Source organism: Phyllobates terribilis, unplaced genomic scaffold (genome assembly GCF_046119375.1).
Source record: "Phyllobates terribilis strain yellow unplaced genomic scaffold, ASM4611937v1 Scaffold_414__1_contigs__length_1644244, whole genome shotgun sequence".
In the NCBI taxonomy this organism is placed as follows: Eukaryota; Metazoa; Chordata; class Amphibia; order Anura; family Dendrobatidae; genus Phyllobates; species Phyllobates terribilis.
This window is the reverse complement of record NW_027363174.1, coordinates 1,054,973-1,078,078: the sequence shown is the minus strand read 5'-3', so window position 1 is coordinate 1,078,078 and position 23,106 is coordinate 1,054,973. Positions and strand designations below refer to the sequence as shown.

General features: G+C 45.8%; 12 non-coding genes and 3 pseudogenes across 12 annotated transcripts; all 15 read left to right on the top strand.

Annotated features, from left to right (window-relative positions):
• The first annotated feature begins 602 nt into the window (after window positions 1-602).
• LOC141225714 (U2 spliceosomal RNA) lies at window positions 603-793 on the top strand. Its single transcript, XR_012292955.1, has one exon. It is a non-coding gene; the product is annotated as a U2 spliceosomal RNA (small nuclear RNA).
• Window positions 794-1,916: 1,123 nt separating this feature from the next.
• On the top strand, window positions 1,917-2,107 carry LOC141226495 (U2 spliceosomal RNA). The gene has a single exon (XR_012293625.1). It is a non-coding gene; the product is annotated as a U2 spliceosomal RNA (small nuclear RNA).
• A 1,122-nt stretch (window positions 2,108-3,229) lies between these two features.
• On the top strand, window positions 3,230-3,420 carry LOC141225713 (U2 spliceosomal RNA). Its single transcript, XR_012292954.1, has one exon. It is a non-coding gene; the product is annotated as a U2 spliceosomal RNA (small nuclear RNA).
• A 1,121-nt stretch (window positions 3,421-4,541) lies between these two features.
• On the top strand, window positions 4,542-4,732 carry LOC141225711 (U2 spliceosomal RNA). Its single transcript, XR_012292953.1, has one exon. It is a non-coding gene; the product is annotated as a U2 spliceosomal RNA (small nuclear RNA).
• A 1,119-nt stretch (window positions 4,733-5,851) lies between these two features.
• LOC141226323 (U2 spliceosomal RNA) lies at window positions 5,852-5,954 on the top strand (annotated as a pseudogene).
• Window positions 5,955-11,486: 5,532 nt separating this feature from the next.
• Window positions 11,487-11,608, top strand: LOC141226328 (U2 spliceosomal RNA; annotated as a pseudogene).
• A 1,120-nt stretch (window positions 11,609-12,728) lies between these two features.
• LOC141225710 (U2 spliceosomal RNA) lies at window positions 12,729-12,919 on the top strand. Its single transcript, XR_012292952.1, has one exon. It is a non-coding gene; the product is annotated as a U2 spliceosomal RNA (small nuclear RNA).
• Window positions 12,920-14,039: 1,120 nt separating this feature from the next.
• Window positions 14,040-14,230, top strand: LOC141225709 (U2 spliceosomal RNA). The gene has a single exon (XR_012292951.1). It is a non-coding gene; the product is annotated as a U2 spliceosomal RNA (small nuclear RNA).
• A 1,120-nt stretch (window positions 14,231-15,350) lies between these two features.
• LOC141226348 (U2 spliceosomal RNA) lies at window positions 15,351-15,466 on the top strand (annotated as a pseudogene).
• Window positions 15,467-15,990: 524 nt separating this feature from the next.
• Window positions 15,991-16,173, top strand: LOC141226241 (U2 spliceosomal RNA). Its single transcript, XR_012293464.1, has one exon. It is a non-coding gene; the product is annotated as a U2 spliceosomal RNA (small nuclear RNA).
• A 1,124-nt stretch (window positions 16,174-17,297) lies between these two features.
• LOC141226173 (U2 spliceosomal RNA) lies at window positions 17,298-17,488 on the top strand. The gene has a single exon (XR_012293399.1). It is a non-coding gene; the product is annotated as a U2 spliceosomal RNA (small nuclear RNA).
• Window positions 17,489-18,612: 1,124 nt separating this feature from the next.
• Window positions 18,613-18,803, top strand: LOC141225708 (U2 spliceosomal RNA). Its single transcript, XR_012292950.1, has one exon. It is a non-coding gene; the product is annotated as a U2 spliceosomal RNA (small nuclear RNA).
• A 1,125-nt stretch (window positions 18,804-19,928) lies between these two features.
• Window positions 19,929-20,119, top strand: LOC141225706 (U2 spliceosomal RNA). Its single transcript, XR_012292948.1, has one exon. It is a non-coding gene; the product is annotated as a U2 spliceosomal RNA (small nuclear RNA).
• A 1,119-nt stretch (window positions 20,120-21,238) lies between these two features.
• Window positions 21,239-21,429, top strand: LOC141226172 (U2 spliceosomal RNA). The gene has a single exon (XR_012293398.1). It is a non-coding gene; the product is annotated as a U2 spliceosomal RNA (small nuclear RNA).
• A 1,124-nt stretch (window positions 21,430-22,553) lies between these two features.
• LOC141225705 (U2 spliceosomal RNA) lies at window positions 22,554-22,744 on the top strand. The gene has a single exon (XR_012292947.1). It is a non-coding gene; the product is annotated as a U2 spliceosomal RNA (small nuclear RNA).
• The last annotated feature ends 362 nt before the right edge of the window (window positions 22,745-23,106 follow it).

Below are 23,106 nucleotides of genomic sequence, written 5' to 3'. Positions count from 1 at the left end.
ACTTCTTTCATTTAATGCCTGCAGACTATAAAAGAGAAACCAACCCAAAAAGTTTGGTTGATTAGTCTGTGGCATTCTTTTAAACTGTTGCTTATGGCGGTCTCTGTGAGCTTCTCAGTGACATTCAGCCATCCAGGTATCCCGCCTGCAGTAGACGGAATGTGGCAATGGAACGCTGGCTGCGCGTGTCATAATAGGCTCTGAGCCTTTATATACCTGCGCACAGCAGCAGCCACCTTCAGTCTGCTGCTGGACAGCCAGCAGAAGCAGCAGCAGGAGAGGTAATTAATCAGCAACCCTCCTGCTAAGGGTAGACAGCTGCTCGTTCCACCCCCCCCCCCCGCCTTAATTGGTTCTCCTCCCTTCCAACGGTGTTGAGGCGGGTGGGAACAGCCGGGGGTTGAGGGTACTGTGCTAAAAGAGGTGGAGTTATGCAGATCTAAAACGCGTGGATTGCAGCAGCAGCAAGCCGAAAAGTGCAGGCATGTGAGGGATCTAGAGGTTGACAGCATGTCTTCTTAACGGGAGTCCAGGTGGCCATCTCCACAAATGGACTTTTCAGAATCCTTGGGTGGCACCGTAGTCGGAAACCAATTCTGGTTATCGCTTCTCGGCCTTTTGGCTAAGATCAAGTGTAGTATCTGTTCTTATCAGTTTAATATCTGATACGTCCCCTATCTGGGGACCATATATTAAATGGATTTTTAGAACAGGGAGATGGAAAAAGAGCTTGCTCTGTCCACTCCACGCATTGACCTGGTATTGCAGTATCTCCAGGACCGGTGCACCCCTTCTTTAATGCAGTTTCTAAAATCAGAAAGAATTGAATTCAATGCTTTTTGTTCATTTTGCTTGTTTGTCGGATTTTGGGATGGACACTTTGGCTTTGCTTTTCTTCTCCTCATTGGATTTTTCATGTTAAAAGTTGCAGAAGCCAGATGACAAGCTCATTTTGGTTCAACTTCAGCAACTGTGCATTGCATTGCCATGTAATGTAATGTAATGCAATGCTATCTATCTAGCTCTCCCTCTATACTTCCTTTTGGATAAACAGACATATTAGGCAAGCATTTTGGAGCTTTCACCTAAATAACTACAGGTGGTGAGATAAGCTGCACAATATAATTGACCTTTCAGTATATTGTTGCACACACACCATCTATTTAGCAAATGCCCTTGTTATCAACAGCAGCCTTTTAAACTCACCTGAGCTAACAGGTATGTGAGCTGGTTACTCTGCTGCGCTTAAAATTTCTTTTTTGGTTTGCTACAATGCCTTTTCTGAAACGTTGTCTCCCTCTGCTGGAACACTGACTTCTTTCATTTAATGCCTGCAGACTATAAAAGAGAAACCAACCCAAAAAGTTTGGTTGATTAGTCTGTGGCATTCTTTTAAACTGTTGCTTATGGCGGTCTCTGTGAGCTTCTCAGTGACATTCAGCCATCCAGGTATCCCGCCTGCAGTAGACGGAATGTGGCAATGGAACGCTGGCTGCGCGTGTCATAATAGGCTCTGAGCCTTTATATACCTGCGCACAGCAGCAGCCACCTTCAGTCTGCTGCTGGACAGCCAGCAGCAGCAGCAGCAGGAGAGGTAATTAATCAGCAACCCTCCTGCTAAGGGTAGACAGCTGCTCGTTCCACCCCCCCCCCCCCGCCTTAATTGGTTCTCCTCCCTTCCAACGGTGTTGAGGCGGGTGGGAACAGCCGGGGGTTGAGGGTACTGTGCTAAAAGAGGTGGAGTTATGCAGATCTAAAACGCGTGGATTGCAGCAGCAGCAAGCCGAAAAGTGCAGGCATGTGAGGGATCTAGAGGTTGACAGCATGTCTTCTTAACGGGAGTCCAGGTGGCCATCTCCACAAATGGACTTTTCAGAATCCTTGGGTGGCACCGTAGTCGGAAACCAATTCTGGTTATCGCTTCTCGGCCTTTTGGCTAAGATCAAGTGTAGTATCTGTTCTTATCAGTTTAATATCTGATACGTCCCCTATCTGGGGACCATATATTAAATGAATTTTTAGAACAGGGAGATGGAAAAAGAGCTTGCTCTGTCCACTCCACGCATTGACCTGGTATTGCAGTATCTCCAGGACCGGTGCACCCCTTCTTTAATGCAGTTTCTAAAATCAGAAAGAATTGAATTCAATGCTTTTTGTTCATTTTGCTTGTTTGTCGGATTTTGGGATGGACACTTTGGCTTTGCTTTTCTTCTCCTCATTGGATTTTTCATGTTAAAAGTTGCAGAAGCCAGATGACAAGCTCATTTTGGTTCAACTTCAGCAACTGTGCATTGCATTGCCATGTAATGTAATGTAATGCAATGCTATCTATCTAGCTCTCCCTCTATACTTCCTTTTGGATAAACAGACATATTAGGCAAGCATTTTGGAGCTTTCACCTAAATAACTACAGGTGGTGAGATAAGCTGCACAATATAATTGACCTTTCAGTATATTGTTGCACACACACCATCTATTTAGCAAATGCCCTTGTTATCAACAGCAGCCTTTTAAACTCACCTGAGCTAACAGGTATGTGAGCTGGTTACTCTGCTGCGCTTAAAATTTCTTTTTTGGTTTGCTACAATGCCTTTTCTGAAACGTTGTCTCCCTCTGCTGGAACACTGACTTCTTTCATTTAATGCCTGCAGACTATAAAAGAGAAACCAACCCAAAAAGTTTGGTTGATTAGTCTGTGGCATTCTTTTAAACTGTTGCTTATGGCGGTCTCTGTGAGCTTCTCAGTGACATTCAGCCATCCAGGTATCCCGCCTGCAGTAGACGGAATGTGGCAATGGAACGCTGGCTGCGCGTGTCATAATAGGCTCTGAGCCTTTATATACCTGCGCACAGCAGCAGCCACCTTCAGTCTGCTGCTGGACAGCCAGCAGCAGCAGCAGCAGGAGAGGTAATTAATCAGCAACCCTCCTGCTAAGGGTAGACAGCTGCTCGTTCCACCCCCCCCCCCCGCCTTAATTGGTTCTCCTCCCTTCCAACGGTGTTGAGGCGGGTGGGAACAGCCGGGGGTTGAGGGTACTGTGCTAAAAGAGGTGGAGTTATGCAGATCTAAAACGCGTGGATTGCAGCAGCAGCAAGCCGAAAAGTGCAGGCATGTGAGGGATCTAGAGGTTGACAGCATGTCTTCTTAACGGGAGTCCAGGTGGCCATCTCCACAAATGGACTTTTCAGAATCCTTGGGTGGCACCGTAGTCGGAAACCAATTCTGGTTATCGCTTCTCGGCCTTTTGGCTAAGATCAAGTGTAGTATCTGTTCTTATCAGTTTAATATCTGATACGTCCCCTATCTGGGGACCATATATTAAATGGATTTTTAGAACAGGGAGATGGAAAAAGAGCTTGCTCTGTCCACTCCACGCATTGACCTGGTATTGCAGTATCTCCAGGACCGGTGCACCCCTTCTTTAATGCAGTTTCTAAAATCAGAAAGAATTGAATTCAATGCTTTTTGTTCATTTTGCTTGTTTGTCGGATTTTGGGATGGACACTTTGGCTTTGCTTTTCTTCTCCTCATTGGATTTTTCATGTTAAAAGTTGCAGAAGCCAGATGACAAGCTCATTTTGGTTCAACTTCAGCAACTGTGCATTGCATTGCCATGTAATGTAATGTAATGCAATGCTATCTATCTAGATCTCCCTCTATACTTCCTTTTGGATAAACAGACATATTAGGCAAGCATTTTGGAGCTTTCACCTAAATAACTACAGGTGGTGAGATAAGCTGCACAATATAATTGACCTTTCAGTATATTGTTGCACACACACCATCTATTTAGCAAATGCCCTTGTTATCAACAGCAGCCTTTTAAACTCACCTGAGCTAACAGGTATGTGAGCTGGTTACTCTGCTGCGCTTAAAATTTCTTTTTTGGTTTGCTACAATGCCTTTTCTGAAACGTTGTCTCCCTCTGCTGGAACACTGACTTCTTTCATTTAATGCCTGCAGACTATAAAAGAGAAACCAACCCAAAAAGTTTGGTTGATTAGTCTGTGGCATTCTTTTAAACTGTTGCTTATGGCGGTCTCTGTGAGCTTCTCAGTGACATTCAGCCATCCAGGTATCCCGCCTGCAGTAGACGGAATGTGGCAATGGAACGCTGGCTGCGCGTGTCATAATAGGCTCTGAGCCTTTATATACCTGCGCACAGCAGCAGCCACCTTCAGTCTGCTGCTGGACAGCCAGCAGCAGCAGCAGCAGGAGAGGTAATTAATCAGCAACCCTCCTGCTAAGGGTAGACAGCTGCTCGTTCCACCCCCCCCCCCGCCTTAATTGGTTCTTCTCCCTTCCAACGGTGTTGAGGCGGGTGGGAACAGCCGGGGGTTGAGGGTACTGTGCTAAAAGAGGTGGAGTTATGCAGATCTAAAACGCGTGGATTGCAGCAGCAGCAAGCCGAAAAGTGCAGGCATGTGAGGGATCTAGAGGTTGACAGCATGTCTTCTTAACGGGAGTCCAGGTGGCCATCTCCACAAATGGACTTTTCAGAATCCTTGGGTGGCACCGTAGTCGGAAACCAATTCTGGTTATCGCTTCTCGGCCTTTTGGCTAAGATCAAGTGTAGTATCTGTTCTTATCAGTTTAATATCTGATACGTCCCCTATCTGGGGACCATATATTAAATGGATTTTTAGAACAGGGAGATGGAAAAAGAGCTTGCTCTGTCCACTCCACGCATTGACCTGGTATTGCAGTATCTCCAGGACCGGTGCACCCCTTCTTTAATGCAGTTTCTAAAATCAGAAAGAATTGAATTCAATGCTTTTTGTTCATTTTGCTTGTTTGTCGGATTTTGGGATGGACTCTTTGGCTTTGCTTTTCTTCTCCTCATTGGATTTTTCATGTTAAAAGTTGCAGAAGCCAGATGACAAGCTCATTTTGGTTCAACTTCAGCAACTGTGCATTGCATTGCCATGTAATGTAATGTAATGCAATGCTATCTATCTAGCTCTCCCTCTATACTTCCTTTTGGATAAACAGACATATTAGGCAAGCATTTTGGAGCTTTCACCTAAATAACTACAGGTGGTGAGATAAGCTGCACAATATAATTGACCTTTCAGTATATTGTTGCACACACACCATCTATTTAGCAAATGCCCTTGTTATCAACAGCAGCCTTTTAAACTCACCTGAGCTAACAGGTATGTGAGCTGGTTACTCTGCTGCGCTTAAAATTTCTTTTTGGTTTGCTACAATGCCTTTTCTGAAACGTTGTCTCCCTCTGCTGGAACACTGACTTCTTTCATTTAATGCCTGCAGACTATAAAAGAGAAACCAACCCAAAAAGTTTGGTTGATTAGTCTGTGGCATTCTTTTAAACTGTTGCTTATGGCGGTCTCTGTGAGCTTCTCAGTGACATTCAGCCATCCAGGTATCCCGCCTGCAGTAGACGGAATGTGGCAATGGAACGCTGGCTGCGCGTGTCATAATAGGCTCTGAGCCTTTATATACCTGCGCACAGCAGCAGCCACCTTCAGTCTGCTGCTGGACAGCCAGCAGCAGCAGCCGCAGGAGAGGTAATTAATCAGCAACCCTCCTGCTAAGGGTAGACAGCTGCTCGTTCCACCCCCCCCCCGCCTTAATTGGTTCTCCTCCCTTCCAACGGTGTTGAGGCGGGTGGGAACAGCCGGGGGTTGAGGGTACTGTGCTAAAAGAGGTGGAGTTATGCAGATCTAAAACGCGTGGATTGCAGCAGCAGCAAGCCGAAAAGTGCAGGCATGTGAGGGATCTAGAGGTTGACAGCATGTCTTCTTAACGGGAGTCCAGGTGGCCATCTCCACAAATGGACTTTTCAGAATCCTTGGGTGGCACCGTAGTCGGAAACCAATTCTGGTTATCGCTTCTCGGCCTTTTGGCTAAGATCAAGTGTAGTATCTGTTCTTATCAGTTTAATATCTGATACGTCCCCTATCTGGGGACTAGTGTTGAGCCACCCCCGTAGTGTTCGGGTTCGGTTCGGTTCGTCGAACACCGGGATGTTCGAGGAACTGTTCGTCGAACTGTTCGTCGAACACCTTAGAACACCGTCGAACACCGTTAAAACCAATGGCAGGCAAACAAAAACACATAGAAACACATAGAAAACACCTTCAAAGGTGTCCAAAAGCTGACAAACTGCTCAGAAGACGCTTTCTTTAAAAAAGCCGGCCGGCAATTCAGCAGCGGCATACACCGGTACCCGACAATTTAGAATAGAAGGAATAGAGCCTCACACATAGATTAGATAGATAGAAACATGTCAGTCACATATATATGAAGTACAGTGACAGTGTTGCTTACTGTACTTGTCATTTAGTGTAAAGGATTTATTAAAAAATATAATAGTGTTTTCATGCACTGTCTCTTTAAAAAAGCCGGCCGGCAATTCAGCATCTGTACCCGACAATTTATAACAGACAGAATAGAGCTTCACACATAGATTAGATAGATAGAAACATGTCAGTCACATATATATGAAGCACAGTGACAGTGTTGGTTACTGTACTTGTCATTTAGTATTAAAATAAAGGATTTATTATTAAAAAAAATTGGCGTGGGGTTCCCCTTAATTTTAGTCTCTAGCGGAGGTTAAGCAGACAGCTGGGGCAGATGTTTGAAGCCTGGGAAGGGGGTAATACCCACGGAGCTTCCCAGGCTACTAATATCAGCCCCCAGCTGAATACATAGCCTTTACTAGCTATTAAAATGGGGGACCCAAAAAAAAAATGACGTGGGGTCCCCCCTAATTTAATAGCTAGCAAAGGCTAGGCAGACAGCTGGGGGCTGATATTAATAGCCCAGGAAGGGAGCCATGAATATTGGCCCCCTCCCAGGCTAGAAACACCAGCCGTCAGCCGCCCCAGAAATGGCGCATTCATAGGATGCGCCAATTCTGGCACTTAGCCTCGCTCTTCCACGCTGCCCTGTAGCGGTGGCAGGGGGTAATAGGGCTGGGGTTGATGTCAGCTTATAATGCCAGCTGACATCAAGCCCAGGTTAGTAATGGAGAGGCGTCTATAAGACACCCCCATTACTAACCCCATAGTCAAAGTTAAAAGAAAACACAAACACCCAGAATAAAGTCCTTTAATTGAAATAAAGACACAATCCTTTATTGTTCTAAATTAAACCATACTAACCATCACGCCCATTCCAGCTGAAGCCAACGATCTCCTGCAATAAAAGAAAAATAATAAAGCAACCTCATCCTTACCTTTCCATGGTTCCCACGACAGCTTCAGCTCTGCTACATCGAGATGACAGGCTGGACCGCAGCAGAACGCCGCCATCCAGCCTGTCATCCCGCAGACACTGAGAAGCGCAGGCATGCTTGCGCTCTGCAGTGTCTGGCTGTGACGGCATAAAGATGAGACGAGTTCATGTCCAATGAACTCAGCTCACCTCCTGCACGTCACTGACAGCGTGGGAGAATTCTCCTGCACTCAGCGCTTCAGCGTGAGAATTCTCCCACGCTGAAGCGCTGAGTGCAGGAGAATTTTCCCACGCTGTCAGTGAAGTGCATAAGGTGAGCTCATTTCCAATGAACTCAGCTCACCTCCTGCACGTCACTGACAGCGTGGGAGAATTCTCCTGCACTCAGCGCTTCAGTGTGAGAATTCTCCCACGCTGAAGCGCTGAGTGCAGGAGAATTTTCCCACGCTGTCAGTGACGTGCATGAGGTGAGCCGAGTTCATTGGACATTAACTCGGCTCATCTGGATGCCCTCACAGAGAGACACTGTGGAGCGCAAGCAAGCCTGCGCTTCTCAGTGTCTGCGGGATGACAGGCTGGATGGCGGCGTTCTGCTGCGGTCCAGCCTGTCATCTCGATGTAGCAGAGCTGAAGCTGTCATGGGAACCATGGAAAGGTAAGGATGATGTTGCTTTATTATTTTTCTTTTATTTCAGGAGATCGTTGGCTTCAGCTGGAATGGGCTGATGGTAAGTATGGTTTAATTTAGAACAATAAAGAATTGTGTGTTTATTTCAATTAAAGGACTTTTTTCTGGGTGTTGTGTTTTTTTTAAATACTTTACTAGAAATTCATGGTGGTCATGTCTAATATTGGCGTGACCCCATGAATTTTGGGCTTAGGGCCAGCTGATAATGCCAAGCTGGCCCTAACCCCTTTATTACCCAGTGAGCCACCGCATCAGGGCCCTGGATGAGTTGGGTACAGCGCCAGAAGATGGCGCTTCTATGAACGCGCCATTTTCCGGGGTGGCTGCGGACTGCAATTTGCAGCGGGGGTGGCCCAGAAAGCTTGGGCCTCCCTGCGCTGCGGATTCCAGCCCCCAGCTGCCTAGTTGTACCTGGCTGGACACAAAAACAGGGCGAAGCCCCACGTCAATTTTCTTTAAATTATTTCATGAAATAATTAAGAAAAAAAGGGCTTCCCTATATTGTTGTGTCCGGCCAGGTACAAATAGGCAGCTGGTGGTTGGGGGCAGCCCGTTCCTGCCTGCTGCACCTGACTGGACACAAATATAGTGCGAAGCCCCACGTCAATTTTTTTTTAATTATTTCATGAATTTCCTGAAATAATTTAAAAAAATTGAAGTGGGGCTTCGCACTATATTTGTGTCCAGCCAGGTACAGCAGGCAGGAATGGGCTGCCCCCAACCACCAGCTGCCTATTTGTACCTGGCCGGACACAACAATATAGGGAAGGCCTTTTTTTCTTAATTATTTCATGAATTTCATGAAATAATTAAAAAAAATTGACGCGGGGCTTCGCACTATATTTGTGTCCAGCCAGGTACAGCAGGCAGGAACGGGCTGCCCCCAACCACCAGCTGACTATTTGTACCTGGCCGGACACAACAATATAGGGAAGGCCTTTTTTTTTTAATTATTTCATGAATTTCATGAAATAATTAAAAAAAAAATACGTGGGGCTTCGCCCTATTTTTGTGTCCAGCCAGGTACAACTAGGCAGCTGGGGTCTGGAATCTGCAGCGCAGGGAGGCCCAAGCTTTCTGGGCCCCCCCCCGCTGCAAATTGCAGTCCGCAGCCACCCCGGAAAATGGCGCGTTCATAGAAGCGCCATCTTCTGGCGCTGTACCCAACTCATCCAGGGCCCTGGTGCGGTGGCTCACTGGGTAATAAAGGGGTTAGGGCCAGCTTGGTATTATCAGCTGGCCCCAAGCCCAAAATTCATGGGGTCACGCCAGTATTAGACATGACCGCCATGAATTTCTAGTAAAGTATTTAAAAAAAACACAATACCCAGAATAAAGTCCTTTAATTGAAATAAACACACAATTCTTTATTGTTCTAAATTAAACCATACTTACCATCACGCCCATTCCAGCTGAAGCCAACGATCTCCTGCAATAAAAGAAAAATAATAAACCAACCTCATCCTTACCTTTCCATGGTTCCCACGACAGCTTCAGCTCTGCTACATCGAGATGACAGGCTGGACCGCAGCAGAACGCTGCCATCCAGCCTGTCATCCCGCAGACACTGAGAAGAGCAGACATGCTTGCGCTCCTCAGTGTCTCGCTGTGACGGCATCCAGATGAGCCGAGGTCATGTCCAATGAACTCGGCTCACCTCATGCACGTCACTGACAGCGTGGGAGAATTCTCACGCTGAAGCGCTGAGTGCAGGAGAATTCTCCCACGCTGTCAGTGACGTGCATGAGGTGAGCTCATGTCCAATGAACTCAGCTCACCTCATGCACCTCACTGACAGCGTGGGAAAATTCTCCTGCACTCAGCGCTTCAGCGTGAGAATTCTCCCACGCTGTCAGTGACGTGCAGGAGGTGAGCCGAGTTCATTGGACATGACCTCGGCTCATCTGGATGCCGTCACAGCGAGACACTGAGGAGCGCAAGCATGCCTGCTCTTCTCAGTGTCTGCGGGATGACAGGCTGGATGGCAGCGTTCTGCTGCGGTCCAGCCTGTCATCTCGATGTAGCAGAGCTGAAGCTGTCGTGGGAACCATGGAAAGGTAAGGATGAGGTTGGTTTATTATTTTTCTTTTATTGCAGGAGATCGTTGGCTTCAGCTGGAATGGGCGTGATGGTAAGTATGGTTTAATTTAGAACAATAAAGAATTGTGTGTTTATTTCAATTAAAGGACTTTATTCTGGGTGTTTGTGTTTTTTTTAACTTTGACTATGGGGTTAGTAATGGGGGTGTCTTATAGACGCCTCTCCATTACTAACCTGGGCTTGATGTCAGCTGGCATTATAAGCTGACATCAACCCCAGCCCTATTACCCCCTGCCACCGCTACAGGGCAGCGTGGAAGAGCGAGGCTAAGTGCCAGAATTGGCGCATCCTATGAATGCGCCATTTCTGGGGCGGCTGACGGCTGGTGTTTCTAGCCTGGGAGGGGGCCAATATTCATGGCTCCCTTCCTGGGCTATTAATATCAGCCCCCAGCTGTCTGCCTAGCCTTTGCTAGCTATTAAATTAGGGGGGACCCCACGTCATTTTTTTTGGGTGGGTCCCCCATTTTAATAGCTAGTAAAGGCTATGTATTCAGCTGGGGGCTGATATTAGTAGCCTGGGAAGCTCCGTGGGTATTACCCCCTTCCCAGGCTTCAAACATCTGCCCCAGCTGTCTGCTTAACCTCCGCTAGAGCCTAAAATTAAGGGGAACCCCACGCCAATTTTTTTTAATAATAAATCCTTTATTTTAATACTAAATGACAAGTACAGTAACCAACACTATCACTGTACTTCATATATATGTGACTGACATGTTTCTATCTATCTAATCTATGTGTGAAGCTCTATTCTGTCTGTTATAAATTGTCGGGTACAGATGCTGAATTGCCGGCCGGCTTTCTTAAAGAGACAGTGCATGAAAACACTATTATTTTTTTTAATAAATCCTTTACACTAAATGACAAGTACAGTAAGCAATACTGTCACTGTACTTCATATATATGTGACTGACATGTTTCTATCTATCTAATCTATGTGTGATTCTCTATTCCTTCTATTCTAAATTGTCGGGTACCGCTGCTGAATTGCCGGCCGGCTTTTTTAAAGAGACGGTGCATGAAAACACTAATATTTGTTTTGATAAATCCTTTACGCTAAATGACAAGTACAGTAAGCAACACTGTCACTGTACTTCATATATATGTGACTGACATGTTTCTATCTATCTAATCTATGTGTGAAGCTCTATTCTTTCGGTTCTAAATTGTCGGGTACCGGTGTATGCCGCTGCTGAATTGCCGGCTTTTCATGTTTCACTGTTGGCACTGTTCCCATCGATTTGGGCAATCACTGTAATGCCACAACCTCCATGGCTGTGGCATTACAGTGAGTGGCAGACAATCCCTGCATGATTGGTGCTCTAAATAGCGCCAGACATGCAGGACACGCTTTTGGTGCACGAACAGTTATCGAACATAACCTCGAACAGCCGAATTTTTTGCAAATCGTTCGGGTTCGTCGAACAACTCGAACACCGCCCAAAACAGCTCGAATTTGAGATTGGCGAACAGTTCTAGTCGAACACCGCTCATCTCTACTGGGGACCATATATTAAATGGATTTTTAGAACAGGGAGATGGAAAAAGAGCTTGCTCTGTCCACTCCACGCATTGACCTGGTATTGCAGTATCTCCAGGACCGGTGCACCCCTTCTTTAATGCAGTTTCTAAAATCAGAAAGAATTGAATTCAATGCTTTTTGTTCATTTTGCTTGTTTGTCGGATTTTGGGATGGACTCTTTGGCTTTGCTTTTCTTCTCCTCATTGGATTTTTCATGTTAAAAGTTGCAGAAGCCAGATGACAAGCTCATTTTGGTTCAACTTCAGCAACTGTGCATTGCATTGCCATGTAATGTAATGTAATGCAATGCTATCTATCTAGCTCTCCCTCTATACTTCCTTTTGGATAAACAGACATATTAGGCAAGCATTTTGGAGCTTTCACCTAAATAACTACAGGTGGTGAGATAAGCTGCACAATATAATTGACCTTTCAGTATATTGTTGCACACACACCATCTATTTAGCAAATGCCCTTGTTATCAACAGCAGCCTTTTAAACTCACCTGAGCTAACAGGTATGTGAGCTGGTTACTCTGCTGCGCTTAAAATTTCTTTTTTGGTTTGCTACAATGCCTTTTCTGAAACGTTGTCTCCCTCTGCTGGAACACTGACTTCTTTCATTTAATGCCTGCAGACTATAAAAGAGAAACCAACCCAAAAAGTTTGGTTGATTAGTCTGTGGCATTCTTTTAAACTGTTGCTTATGGCGGTCTCTGTGAGCTTCTCAGTGACATTCAGCCATCCAGGTATCCCGCCTGCAGTAGACGGAATGTGGCAATGGAACGCTGGCTGCGCGTGTCATAATAGGCTCTGAGCCTTTATATACCTGCGCACAGCAGCAGCCACCTTCAGTCTGCTGCTGGACAGCCAGCAGCAGCAGCAGCAGGAGAGGTAATTAATCAGCAACCCTCCTGCTAAGGGTAGACAGCTGCTCGTTCCACCCCCCCCCCGCCTTAATTGGTTCTCCTCCCTTCCAACGGTGTTGAGGCGGGTGGGAACAGCCGGGGGTTGAGGGTACTGTGCTAAAAGAGGTGGAGTTATGCAGATCTAAAACGCGTGGATTGCAGCAGCAGCAAGCCGAAAAGTGCAGGCATGTGAGGGATCTAGAGGTTGACAGCATGTCTTCTTAACGGGAGTCCAGGTGGCCATCTCCACAAATGGACTTTTCAGAATCCTTGGGTGGCACCGTAGTCGGAAACCAATTCTGGTTATCGCTTCTCGGCCTTTTGGCTAAGATCAAGTGTAGTATCTGTTCTTATCAGTTTAATATCTGATACGTCCCCTATCTGGGGACCATATATTAAATGGATTTTTAGAACAGGGAGATGGAAAAAGAGCTTGCTCTGTCCACTCCACGCATTGACCTGGTATTGCAGTATCTCCAGGACCGGTGCACCCCTTCTTTAATGCAGTTTCTAAAATCAGAAAGAATTGAATTCAATGATTTTTGTTCATTTTGCTTGTTTGTCGGATTTTGGGATGGACTCTTTGGCTTTGCTTTTCTTCTCCTCATTGGATTTTTCATGTTAAAAGTTGCAGAAGCCAGATGACAAGCTCATTTTGGTTCAACTTCAGCAACTGTGCATTGCATTGCCATGTAATGTAATGTAATGCAATGCTATCTATCTAGCTCTCCCTCTATACTTCCTTTTGGATAAACAGACATATTAGGCAAGCATTTTGGAGCTTTCACCTAAATAACTACAGGTGGTGAGATAAGCTGCACAATATAATTGACCTTTCAGTATATTGTTGCACACACACCATCTATTTAGCAAATGCCCTTGTTATCAACAGCAGCCTTTTAAACTCACCTGAGCTAACAGGTATGTGAGCTGGTTACTCTGCCGCGCTTAAAATTTCTTTTTTGGTTTGCTACAATGCCTTTTCTGAAACGTTGTCTCCCTCTGCTGGAACACTGACTTCTTTCATTTAATGCCTGCAGACTATAAAAGAGAAACCAACCCAAAAAGTTTGGTTGATTAGTCTGTGGCATTCTTTTAAACTGTTGCTTATGGCGGTCTCTGTGAGCTTCTCAGTGACATTCAGCCATCCAGGTATCCCGCCTGCAGTAGACGGAATGTGGCAATGGAACGCTGGCTGCGCGTGTCATAATAGGCTCTGAGCCTTTATATACCTGCGCACAGCAGCAGCCACCTTCAGTCTGCTGCTGGACAGCCAGCAGCAGCAGCAGCAGGAGAGGTAATTAATCAGCAACCCTCCTGCTAAGGGTAGACAGCTGCTCGTTCCACCCCCCCCCCGCCTTAATTGGTTCTCCTCCCTTCCAACGGTGTTGAGGCGGGTGGGAACAGCCGGGGGTTGAGGGTACTGTGCTAAAAGAGGTGGAGTTATGCAGATCTAAAACGCGTGGATTGCAGCAGCAGCAAGCCGAAAAGTGCAGGCATGTGAGGGATCTAGAGGTTGACAGCATGTCTTCTTAACGGGAGTCCAGGTGGCCATCTCCACAAATGGACTTTTCAGAATCCTTGGGTGGCACCGTAGTCGGAAACCAATTCTGGTTATCGCTTCTCGGCCTTTTGGCTAAGATCAAGTGTAGTATCTGTTCTTATCAGTTTAATATCTGATACGTCCCCTATCTGGGGACCATATATTAAATGGATTTTTAGAACAGGGAGATGGAAAAAGAGCTTGCTCTGTCCACTCCACGCATTGACCTGGTATTGCAGTATCTCCAGGACCGGTGCACCCCTTCTTTAATGCAGTTTCTAAAATCAGAAAGAATTGAATTCAATGCTTTTTGTTCATTTTGCTTGTTTGTCGGATTTTGGGATGGACTCTTTGGCTTTGCTTTTCTTCTCCTCATTGGATTTTTCATGTTAAAAGTTGCAGAAGCCAGATGACAAGCTCATTTTGGTTCAACTTCAGCAACTGTGCATTGCATTGCCATGTAATGTAATGTGATGCAATGCTATCTATCTAGCTCTCCCTCTATACTTCCTTTTGGATAAACAGACATATTAGGCAAGCATTTTGGAGCTTTCACCTAAATAACTACAGGTGGTGAGATAAGCTGCACAATATAATTGACCTTTCAGTATATTGTTGCACACACACCATCTATTTAGCAAATGCCCTTGTTATCAACAGCAGCCTTTTAAACTCACCTGAGCTAACAGGTATGTGAGCTGGTTACTCTGCTGCGCTTAAAATTTCTTTTTTGGTTTGCTACAATGCCTTTTCTGAAACGTTGTCTCCCTCTGCTGGAACACTGACTTCTTTCATTTAATGCCTGCAGACTATAAAAGAGAAACCAACCCAAAAAGTTTGGTTGATTAGTCTGTGGCATTCTTTTAAACTGTTGCTTATGGCGGTCTCTGTGAGCTTCTCAGTGACATTCAGCCATCCAGGTATCCCGCCTGCAGTAGACGGAATGTGGCAATGGAACGCTGGCTGCGCGTGTCATAATAGGCTCTGAGCCTTTATATACCTGCGCACAGCAGCAGCCACCTTCAGTCTGCTGCTGGACAGCCAGCAGCAGCAGCAGCAGGAGAGGTAATTAATCAGCAACCCTCCTGCTAAGGGTAGACAGCTGCTTGTTCCACCCCCCCCCCGCCTTAATTGGTTCTCCTCCCTTCCAACGGTGTTGAGGCGGGTGGGAACAGCCGGGGGTTGAGGGTACTGTGCTAAAAGAGGTGGAGTTATGCAGATCTAAAACGCGTGGATTGCAGCAGCAGCAAGCCGAAAAGTGCAGGCATGTGAGGGATCTAGAGGTTGACAGCATGTCTTCTTAACGGGAGTCCAGGTGGCCATCTCCACAAATGGACTTTTCAGAATCCTTGGGTGGCACCGTAGTCGGAAACCAATTCTGGTTATCGCTTCTCGGCCTTTTGGCTAAGATCAAGTGTAGTATCTTTTGAAAAGGCAGTTTTGTCCTTGGGCTGCCCTAGTAAATTGATGCATATTACACACTGGTTTGGTGCACTTGTTAGTACGCCAGGTGGCTCATAGAGTTATCTGATGGAAAACATGGCCCTCCAGGATCGAAGTCACTAGGGTGGGTAAGTGTGAGGGCTTTGGAGCAATGTGCCCCAGGAGTAGGCGCCCTGGTGGGAGTCAAAGCTTACTGGGACTGGGAACCCCAGAAAGACTTGGCTTCGTAGCACGCCGCACCTTTGCCAATCATACTTTCTGAGCAACCCCCCCTATTCCTGGCCTCCGGGCTAGGAAGGGGAATTTTTATAAACCCGGTCGGAGGTCCGGTCAGCTTTGGGCTGAGAAACCAACACAGACTCCAGCTCCACTAGGGTGGCAGCCTAGATGGAAGCTGGGAGCACGAAAACGGCTCTTCTCCGGCTTCGGCTAGGGAGAGCATCGGAGATCCCTGACCCTCGCTGTGGCCTTCTGGCTCGGAGGGATGGGGATGGTTTATTGGGGACCCTCTCCTCCGGGAAGGGTCCACATGAATCCTCGCCTCGTGCGCTGTTTTGGTGTGACTTCGGTCACATTTTTCAGTGCCTTGGATGCAGCTTCAATCAAAAAAATCTGTTCTTATCAGTTTAATATCTGATACGTCCCCTATCTGGGGACCATATATTAAATGGATTTTTAGAACAGGGAGATGGAAAAAGAGCTTGCTCTGTCCACTCCACGCATTGACCTGGTATTGCAGTATCTCCAGGACCGGTGCACCCCTTCTTTAATGCAGTTTCTAAAATCAGAAAGAATTGAATTCAATGCTTTTTGTTCATTTTGCTTGTTTGTCGGATTTTGGGATGGACTCTTTGGCTTTGCTTTTCTTCTCCTCATTGGATTTTTCATGTTAAAAGTTGCAGAAGCCAGATGACAAGCTCATTTTGGTTCAACTTCAGCAACTGTGCATTGCATTGCCATGTAATGTAATGTAATGCAATGCTATCTATCTAGCTCTCCCTCTATACTTCCTTTTGGATAAACAGACATATTAGGCAAGCATTTTGGAGCTTTCACCTAAATAACTACAGGTGGTGAGATAAGCTGCACAATATAATTGACCTTTCAGTATATTGTTGCACACACACCATCTATTTAGCAAATGCCCTTGTTATCAACAGCAGCCTTTTAAACTCACCTGAGCTAACAGGTATGTGAGCTGGTTACTCTGCTGCGCTTAAAATTTCTTTTTTGGTTTGCTACAATGCCTTTTCTGAAACGTTGTCTCCCTCTGCTGGAACACTGACTTCTTTCATTTAATGCCTGCAGACTATAAAAGAGAAACCAACCCAAAAAGTTTGGTTGATTAGTCTGTGGCATTCTTTTAAACTGTTGCTTATGGCGGTCTCTGTGAGCTTCTCAGTGACATTCAGCCATCCAGGTATCCCGCCTGCAGTAGACGGAATGTGGCAACGGAACGCTGGCTGCGCGTGTCATAATAGGCTCTGAGCCTTTATATACCTGCGCACAGCAGCAGCCACCTTCAGTCTGCTGCTGGACAGCCAGCAGCAGCAGCAGCAGGAGAGGTAATTAATCAGCAACCCTTCTGCTAAGGGTAGACAGCTGCTCCTACCCCCCCCCCCTTCCCCGCCTTAATTGGTTCTCCTCCCTTCCAACGGTGTTGAGGCGGGTGGGAACAGCCGGGGGTTGAGGGTACTGTGCTAAAAGAGGTGGAGTTATGCAGATCTAAAACGCGTGGATTGCAGCAGCAGCAAGCCGAAAAGTGCAGGCATGTGAGGGATCTAGAGGTTGACAGCATGTCTTCTTAACGGGAGTCCAGGTGGCCATCTCCACAAATGGACTTTTCAGAATCCTTGGGTGGCACCGTAGTCGGAAACCAATTCTGGTTATCGCTTCTCGGCCTTTTGGCTAAGATCAAGTGTAGTATCTGTTCTTATCAGTTTAATATCTGATACGTCCCCTATCTGGGGACCATATATTAAATGGATTTTTAGAACAGGGAGATGGAAAAAGAGCTTGCTCTGTCCACTCCACGCATTGACCTGGTATTGCAGTATCTGCAGGACCGGTGCACCCCTTCTTTAATGCAGTTTCTAAAATCAGAAAGAATTGAATTCAATGCTTTTTGTTCATTTTGCTTGTTTGTCGGATTTTGGGATGGACTCTTTGGCTTTGCTTTTCTTCTCCTCATTGGATTTTTCATGTTAAAAGTTGCAGAAGCCAGATGACAAGCTCATTTTGGTTCAACTTCAGCAACTGTGCATTGCATTGCCATGTAATGTAATGTAATGCAATGCTATCTATCTAGCTCTCCCTCTATACTTCCTTTTGGATAAACAGACATATTAGGCAAGCATTTTGGAGCTTTCACCTAAATAACTACAGGTGGTGAGATAAGCTGCACAATATAATTGACCTTTCAGTATATTGTTGCACACACACCATCTATTTAGCAAATGCCCTTGTTATCAACAGCAGCCTTTTAAACTCACCTGAGCTAACAGGTATGTGAGCTGGTTACTCTGCTGCGCTTAAAATTTCTTTTTTGGTTTGCTACAATGCCTTTTCTGAAACGTTGTCTCCCTCTGCTGGAACACTGACTTCTTTCATTTAATGCCTGCAGACTATAAAAGAGAAACCAACCCAAAAAGTTTGGTTGATTAGTCTGTGGCATTCTTTTAAACTGTTGCTTATGGCGGTCTCTGTGAGCTTCTCAGTGACATTCAGCCATCCAGGTATCCCGCCTGCAGTAGACGGAATGTGGCAATGGAACGCTGGCTGCGCGTGTCATAATAGGCTCTGAGCCTTTATATACCTGCGCACAGCAGCAGCCACCTTCAGTCTGCTGCTGGACAGCCAGCAGCAGCAGCAGCAGGAGAGGTAATTAATCAGCAACCCTCCTGCTAAGGGTAGACAGCTGCTCGTTCCACCCCCCCCCCCCCCGCCTTAATTGGTTCTCCTCCCTTCCAACGGCGTTGAGGCGGGTGGGAACAGCCGGGGGTTGAGGGTACTGTGCTAAAAGAGGTGGAGTTATGCAGATCTAAAACGCGTGGATTGCAGCAGCAGCAAGCCGAAAAGTGCAGGCATGTGAGGGATCTAGAGGTTGACAGCATGTCTTCTTAACGGGAGTCCAGGTGGCCATCTCCACAAATGGACTTTTCAGAATCCTTGGGTGACACCGTAGTCGGAAACCAATTCTGGTTATCGCTTCTCGGCCTTTTGGCTAAGATCAAGTGTAGTATCTGTTCTTATCAGTTTAATATCTGATACGTCCCCTATCTGGGGACCATATATTAAATGGATTTTTAGAACAGGGAGATGGAAAAAGAGCTTGCTCTGTCCACTCCACGCATTGACCTGGTATTGCAGTATCTCCAGGACCGGTGCACCCCTTCTTTAATGCAGTTTCTAAAATCAGAAAGAATTGAATTCAATGCTTTTTGTTCATTTTGCTTGTTTGTCGGATTTTGGGATGGACTCTTTGGCTTTGCTTTTCTTCTCCTCATTGGATTTTTCATGTTAAAAGTTGCAGAAGCCAGATGACAAGCTCATTTTGGTTCAACTTCAGCAACTGTGCATTGCATTGCCATGTAATGTAATGTAATGCAATGCTATCTATCTAGCTCTCCCTCTATACTTCCTTTTGGATAAACAGACATATTAGGCAAGCATTTTGGAGCTTTCACCTAAATAACTACAGGTGGTGAGATAAGCTGCACAATATAATTGACCTTTCAGTATATTGTTGCACACACACCATCTATTTAGCAAATGCCCTTGTTATCAACAGCAGCCTTTTAAACTCACCTGAGCTAACAGGTATGTGAGCTGGTTACTCTGCTGCGCTTAAAATTTATTTTTTGGTTTGCTACAATGCCTTTTCTGAAACGTTGTCTCCCTCTGCTGGAACACTGACTTCTTTCATTTAATGCCTGCAGACTATAAAAGAGAAACCAACCCAAAAAGTTTGGTTGATTAGTCTGTGGCATTCTTTTAAACTGTTGCTTATGGCGGTCTCTGTGAGCTTCTCAGTGACATTCAGCCATCCAGGTATCCCGCCTGCAGTAGACGGAATGTGGCAATGGAACGCTGGCTGCGCGTGTCATAATAGGCTCTGAGCCTTTATATACCTGCGCACAGCAGCAGCCACCTTCAGTCTGCTGCTGGACAGCCAGCAGCAGCAGCAGCAGGAGAGGTAATTAATCAGCAACCCTCCTGCTAAGGGTAGACAGCTGCTCGTTCCACCCCCCCCCCCCCCCGCCTTAATTGGTTCTCCTCCCTTCCAACGGTGTTGAGGCGGGTGGGAACAGCCGGGGGTTGAGGGTACTGTGCTAAAAGAGGTGGAGTTATGCAGATCTAAAACGCGTGGATTGCAGCAGCAGCAAGCCGAAAAGTGCAGGCATGTGAGGGATCTAGAGGTTGACAGCATGTCTTCTTAACGGGAGTCCAGGTGGCCATCTCCACAAATGGACTTTTCAGAATCCTTGGGTGGCACCGTAGTCGGAAACCAATTCTGGTTATCGCTTCTCGGCCTTTTGGCTAAGATCAAGTGTAGTATCTGTTCTTATCAGTTTAATATCTGATACGTCCCCTATCTGGGGACCATATATTAAATGGATTTTTAGAACAGGGAGATGGAAAAAGAGCTTGCTCTGTCCACTCCACGCATTGACCTGGTATTGCAGTATCTCCAGGACCGGTGCACCCCTTCTTTAATGCAGTTTCTAAAATCAGAAAGAATTGAATTCAATGCTTTTTGTTCATTTTGCTTGTTTGTCGGATTTTGGGATGGACTCTTTGGCTTTGCTTTTCTTCTCCTCATTGGATTTTTCATGTTAAAAGTTGCAGAAGCCAGATGACAAGCTCATTTTGGTTCAACTTCAGCAACTGTGCATTGCATTGCCATGTAATTTAATGTAATGCAATGCTATCTATCTAGCTCTCCCTCTATACTTCCTTTTGGATAAACAGACATATTAGGCAAGCATTTTGGAGCTTTCACCTAAATAACTACAGGTGGTGAGATAAGCTGCACAATATAATTGACCTTTCAGTATATTGTTGCACACACACCATCTATTTAGCAAATGCCCTTGTTATCAACAGCAGCCTTTTAAACTCACCTGAGCTAACAGGTATGTGAGCTGGTTACTCTGCTGCGCTTAAAATTTCTTTTTTGGTTTGCTACAATGCCTTTTCTGAAACGTTGTCTCCCTCTGCTGGAACACTGACTTCTTTCATTTAATGCCTGCAGACTATAAAAGAGAAACCAACCCAAAAAGTTTGGTTGATTAGTCTGTGGCATTCTTTTAAACTGTTGCTTATGGCGGTCTCTGTGAGCTTCTCAGTGACATTCAGCCATCCAGGTATCCCGCCTGCAGTAGACGGAATGTGGCAATGGAACGCTGGCTGCGCGTGTCATAATAGGCTCTGAGCCTTTATATACCTGCGCACAGCAGCAGCCACCTTCAGTCTGCTGCTGGACAGCCAGCAGCAGCAGCAGGAGAGGTAATTAATCAGCAACCCTCCTGCTAAGGGTAGACAGCTGCTCGTTCCACCCCCCCCCCCCGCCTTAATTGGTTCTCCTCCCTTCCAACGGTGTTGAGGCGGGTGGGAACAGCCGGGGGTTGAGGGTACTGTGCTAAAAGAGGTGGAGTTATGCAGATCTAAAACGCGTGGATTGCAGCAGCAGCAAGCCGAAAAGTGCAGGCATGTGAGGGATCTAGAGGTTGACAGCATGTCTTCTTAACGGGAGTCCAGGTGGCCATCTCCACAAATGGACTTTTCAGAATCCTTGGGTGGCACCGTAGTCGGAAACCAATTCTGGTTATCGCTTCTCGGCCTTTTGGCTAAGATCAAGTGTAGTATCTGTTCTTATCAGTTTAATATCTGATACGTCCCCTATCTGGGGACCATATATTAAATGGATTTTTAGAACAGGGAGATGGAAAAAGAGCTTGCTCTGTCCACTCCACGCATTGACCTGGTATTGCAGTATCTGCAGGACCGGTGCACCCCTTCTTTAATGCAGTTTCTAAAATCAGAAAGAATTGAATTCAATGCTTTTTGTTCATTTTGCTTGTTTGTCGGATTTTGGGATGGACTCTTTGGCTTTGCTTTTCTTCTCCTCATTGGATTTTTCATGTTAAAAGTTGCAGAAGCCAGATGACAAGCTCATTTTGGTTCAACTTCAGCAACTGTGCATTGCATTGCCATGTAATGTAATGTAATGCAATGCTATCTATCTAGCTCTCCCTCTATACTTCCTTTTGGATAAACAGACATATTAGGCAAGCATTTTGGAGCTTTCACCTAAATAACTACAGGTGGTGAGATAAGCTGCACAATATAATTGACCTTTCAGTATATTGTTGCACACACACCATCTATTTAGCAAATGCCCTTGTTATCAACAGCAGCCTTTTAAACTCACCTGAGCTAACAGGTATGTGAGCTGGTTACTCTGCTGCGCTTAAAATTTCTTTTTTGGTTTGCTACAATGCCTTTTCTGAAACGTTGTCTCCCTCTGCTGGAACACTGACTTCTTTCATTTAATGCCTGCAGACTATAAAAGAGAAACCAACCCAAAAAGTTTGGTTGATTAGTCTGTGGCATTCTTTTAAACTGTTGCTTATGGCGGTCTCTGTGAGCTTCTCAGTGACATTCAGCCATCCAGGTATCCCGCCTGCAGTAGACGGAATGTGGCAATGGAACGCTGGCTGCGCGTGTCATAATAGGCTCTGAGCCTTTATATACCTGCGCACAGCAGCAGCCACCTTCAGTCTGCTGCTGGACAGCCAGCAGCAGCAGCAGCAGGAGAGGTAATTAATCAGCAACCCTCCTGCTAAGGGTAGACAGCTGCTCGTTCCACCCCCCCCCCCCCCGCCTTAATTGGTTCTCCTCCCTTCCAACGGCGTTGAGGCGGGTGGGAACAGCCGGGGGTTGAGGGTACTGTGCTAAAAGAGGTGGAGTTATGCAGATCTAAAACGCGTGGATTGCAGCAGCAGCAAGCCGAAAAGTGCAGGCATGTGAGGGATCTAGAGGTTGACAGCATGTCTTCTTAACGGGAGTCCAGGTGGCCATCTCCACAAATGGACTTTTCAGAATCCTTGGGTGACACCGTAGTCGGAAACCAATTCTGGTTATCGCTTCTCGGCCTTTTGGCTAAGATCAAGTGTAGTATCTGTTCTTATCAGTTTAATATCTGATACGTCCCCTATCTGGGGACCATATATTAAATGGATTTTTAGAACAGGGAGATGGAAAAAGAGCTTGCTCTGTCCACTCCACGCATTGACCTGGTATTGCAGTATCTCCAGGACCGGTGCACCCCTTCTTTAATGCAGTTTCTAAAATCAGAAAGAATTGAATTCAATGCTTTTTGTTCATTTTGCTTGTTTGTCGGATTTTGGGATGGACTCTTTGGCTTTGCTTTTCTTCTCCTCATTGGATTTTTCATGTTAAACGTTGCAGAAGCCAGATGACAAGCTCATTTTGGTTCAACTTCAGCAACTGTGCATTGCATTGCCATGTAATGTAATGTAATGCAATGCTATCTATCTAGCTCTCCCTCTATACTTCCTTTTGGATAAACAGACATATTAGGCAAGCATTTTGGAGCTTTCACCTAAATAACTACAGGTGGTGAGATAAGCTGCACAATATAATTGACCTTTCAGTATATTGTTGCACACACA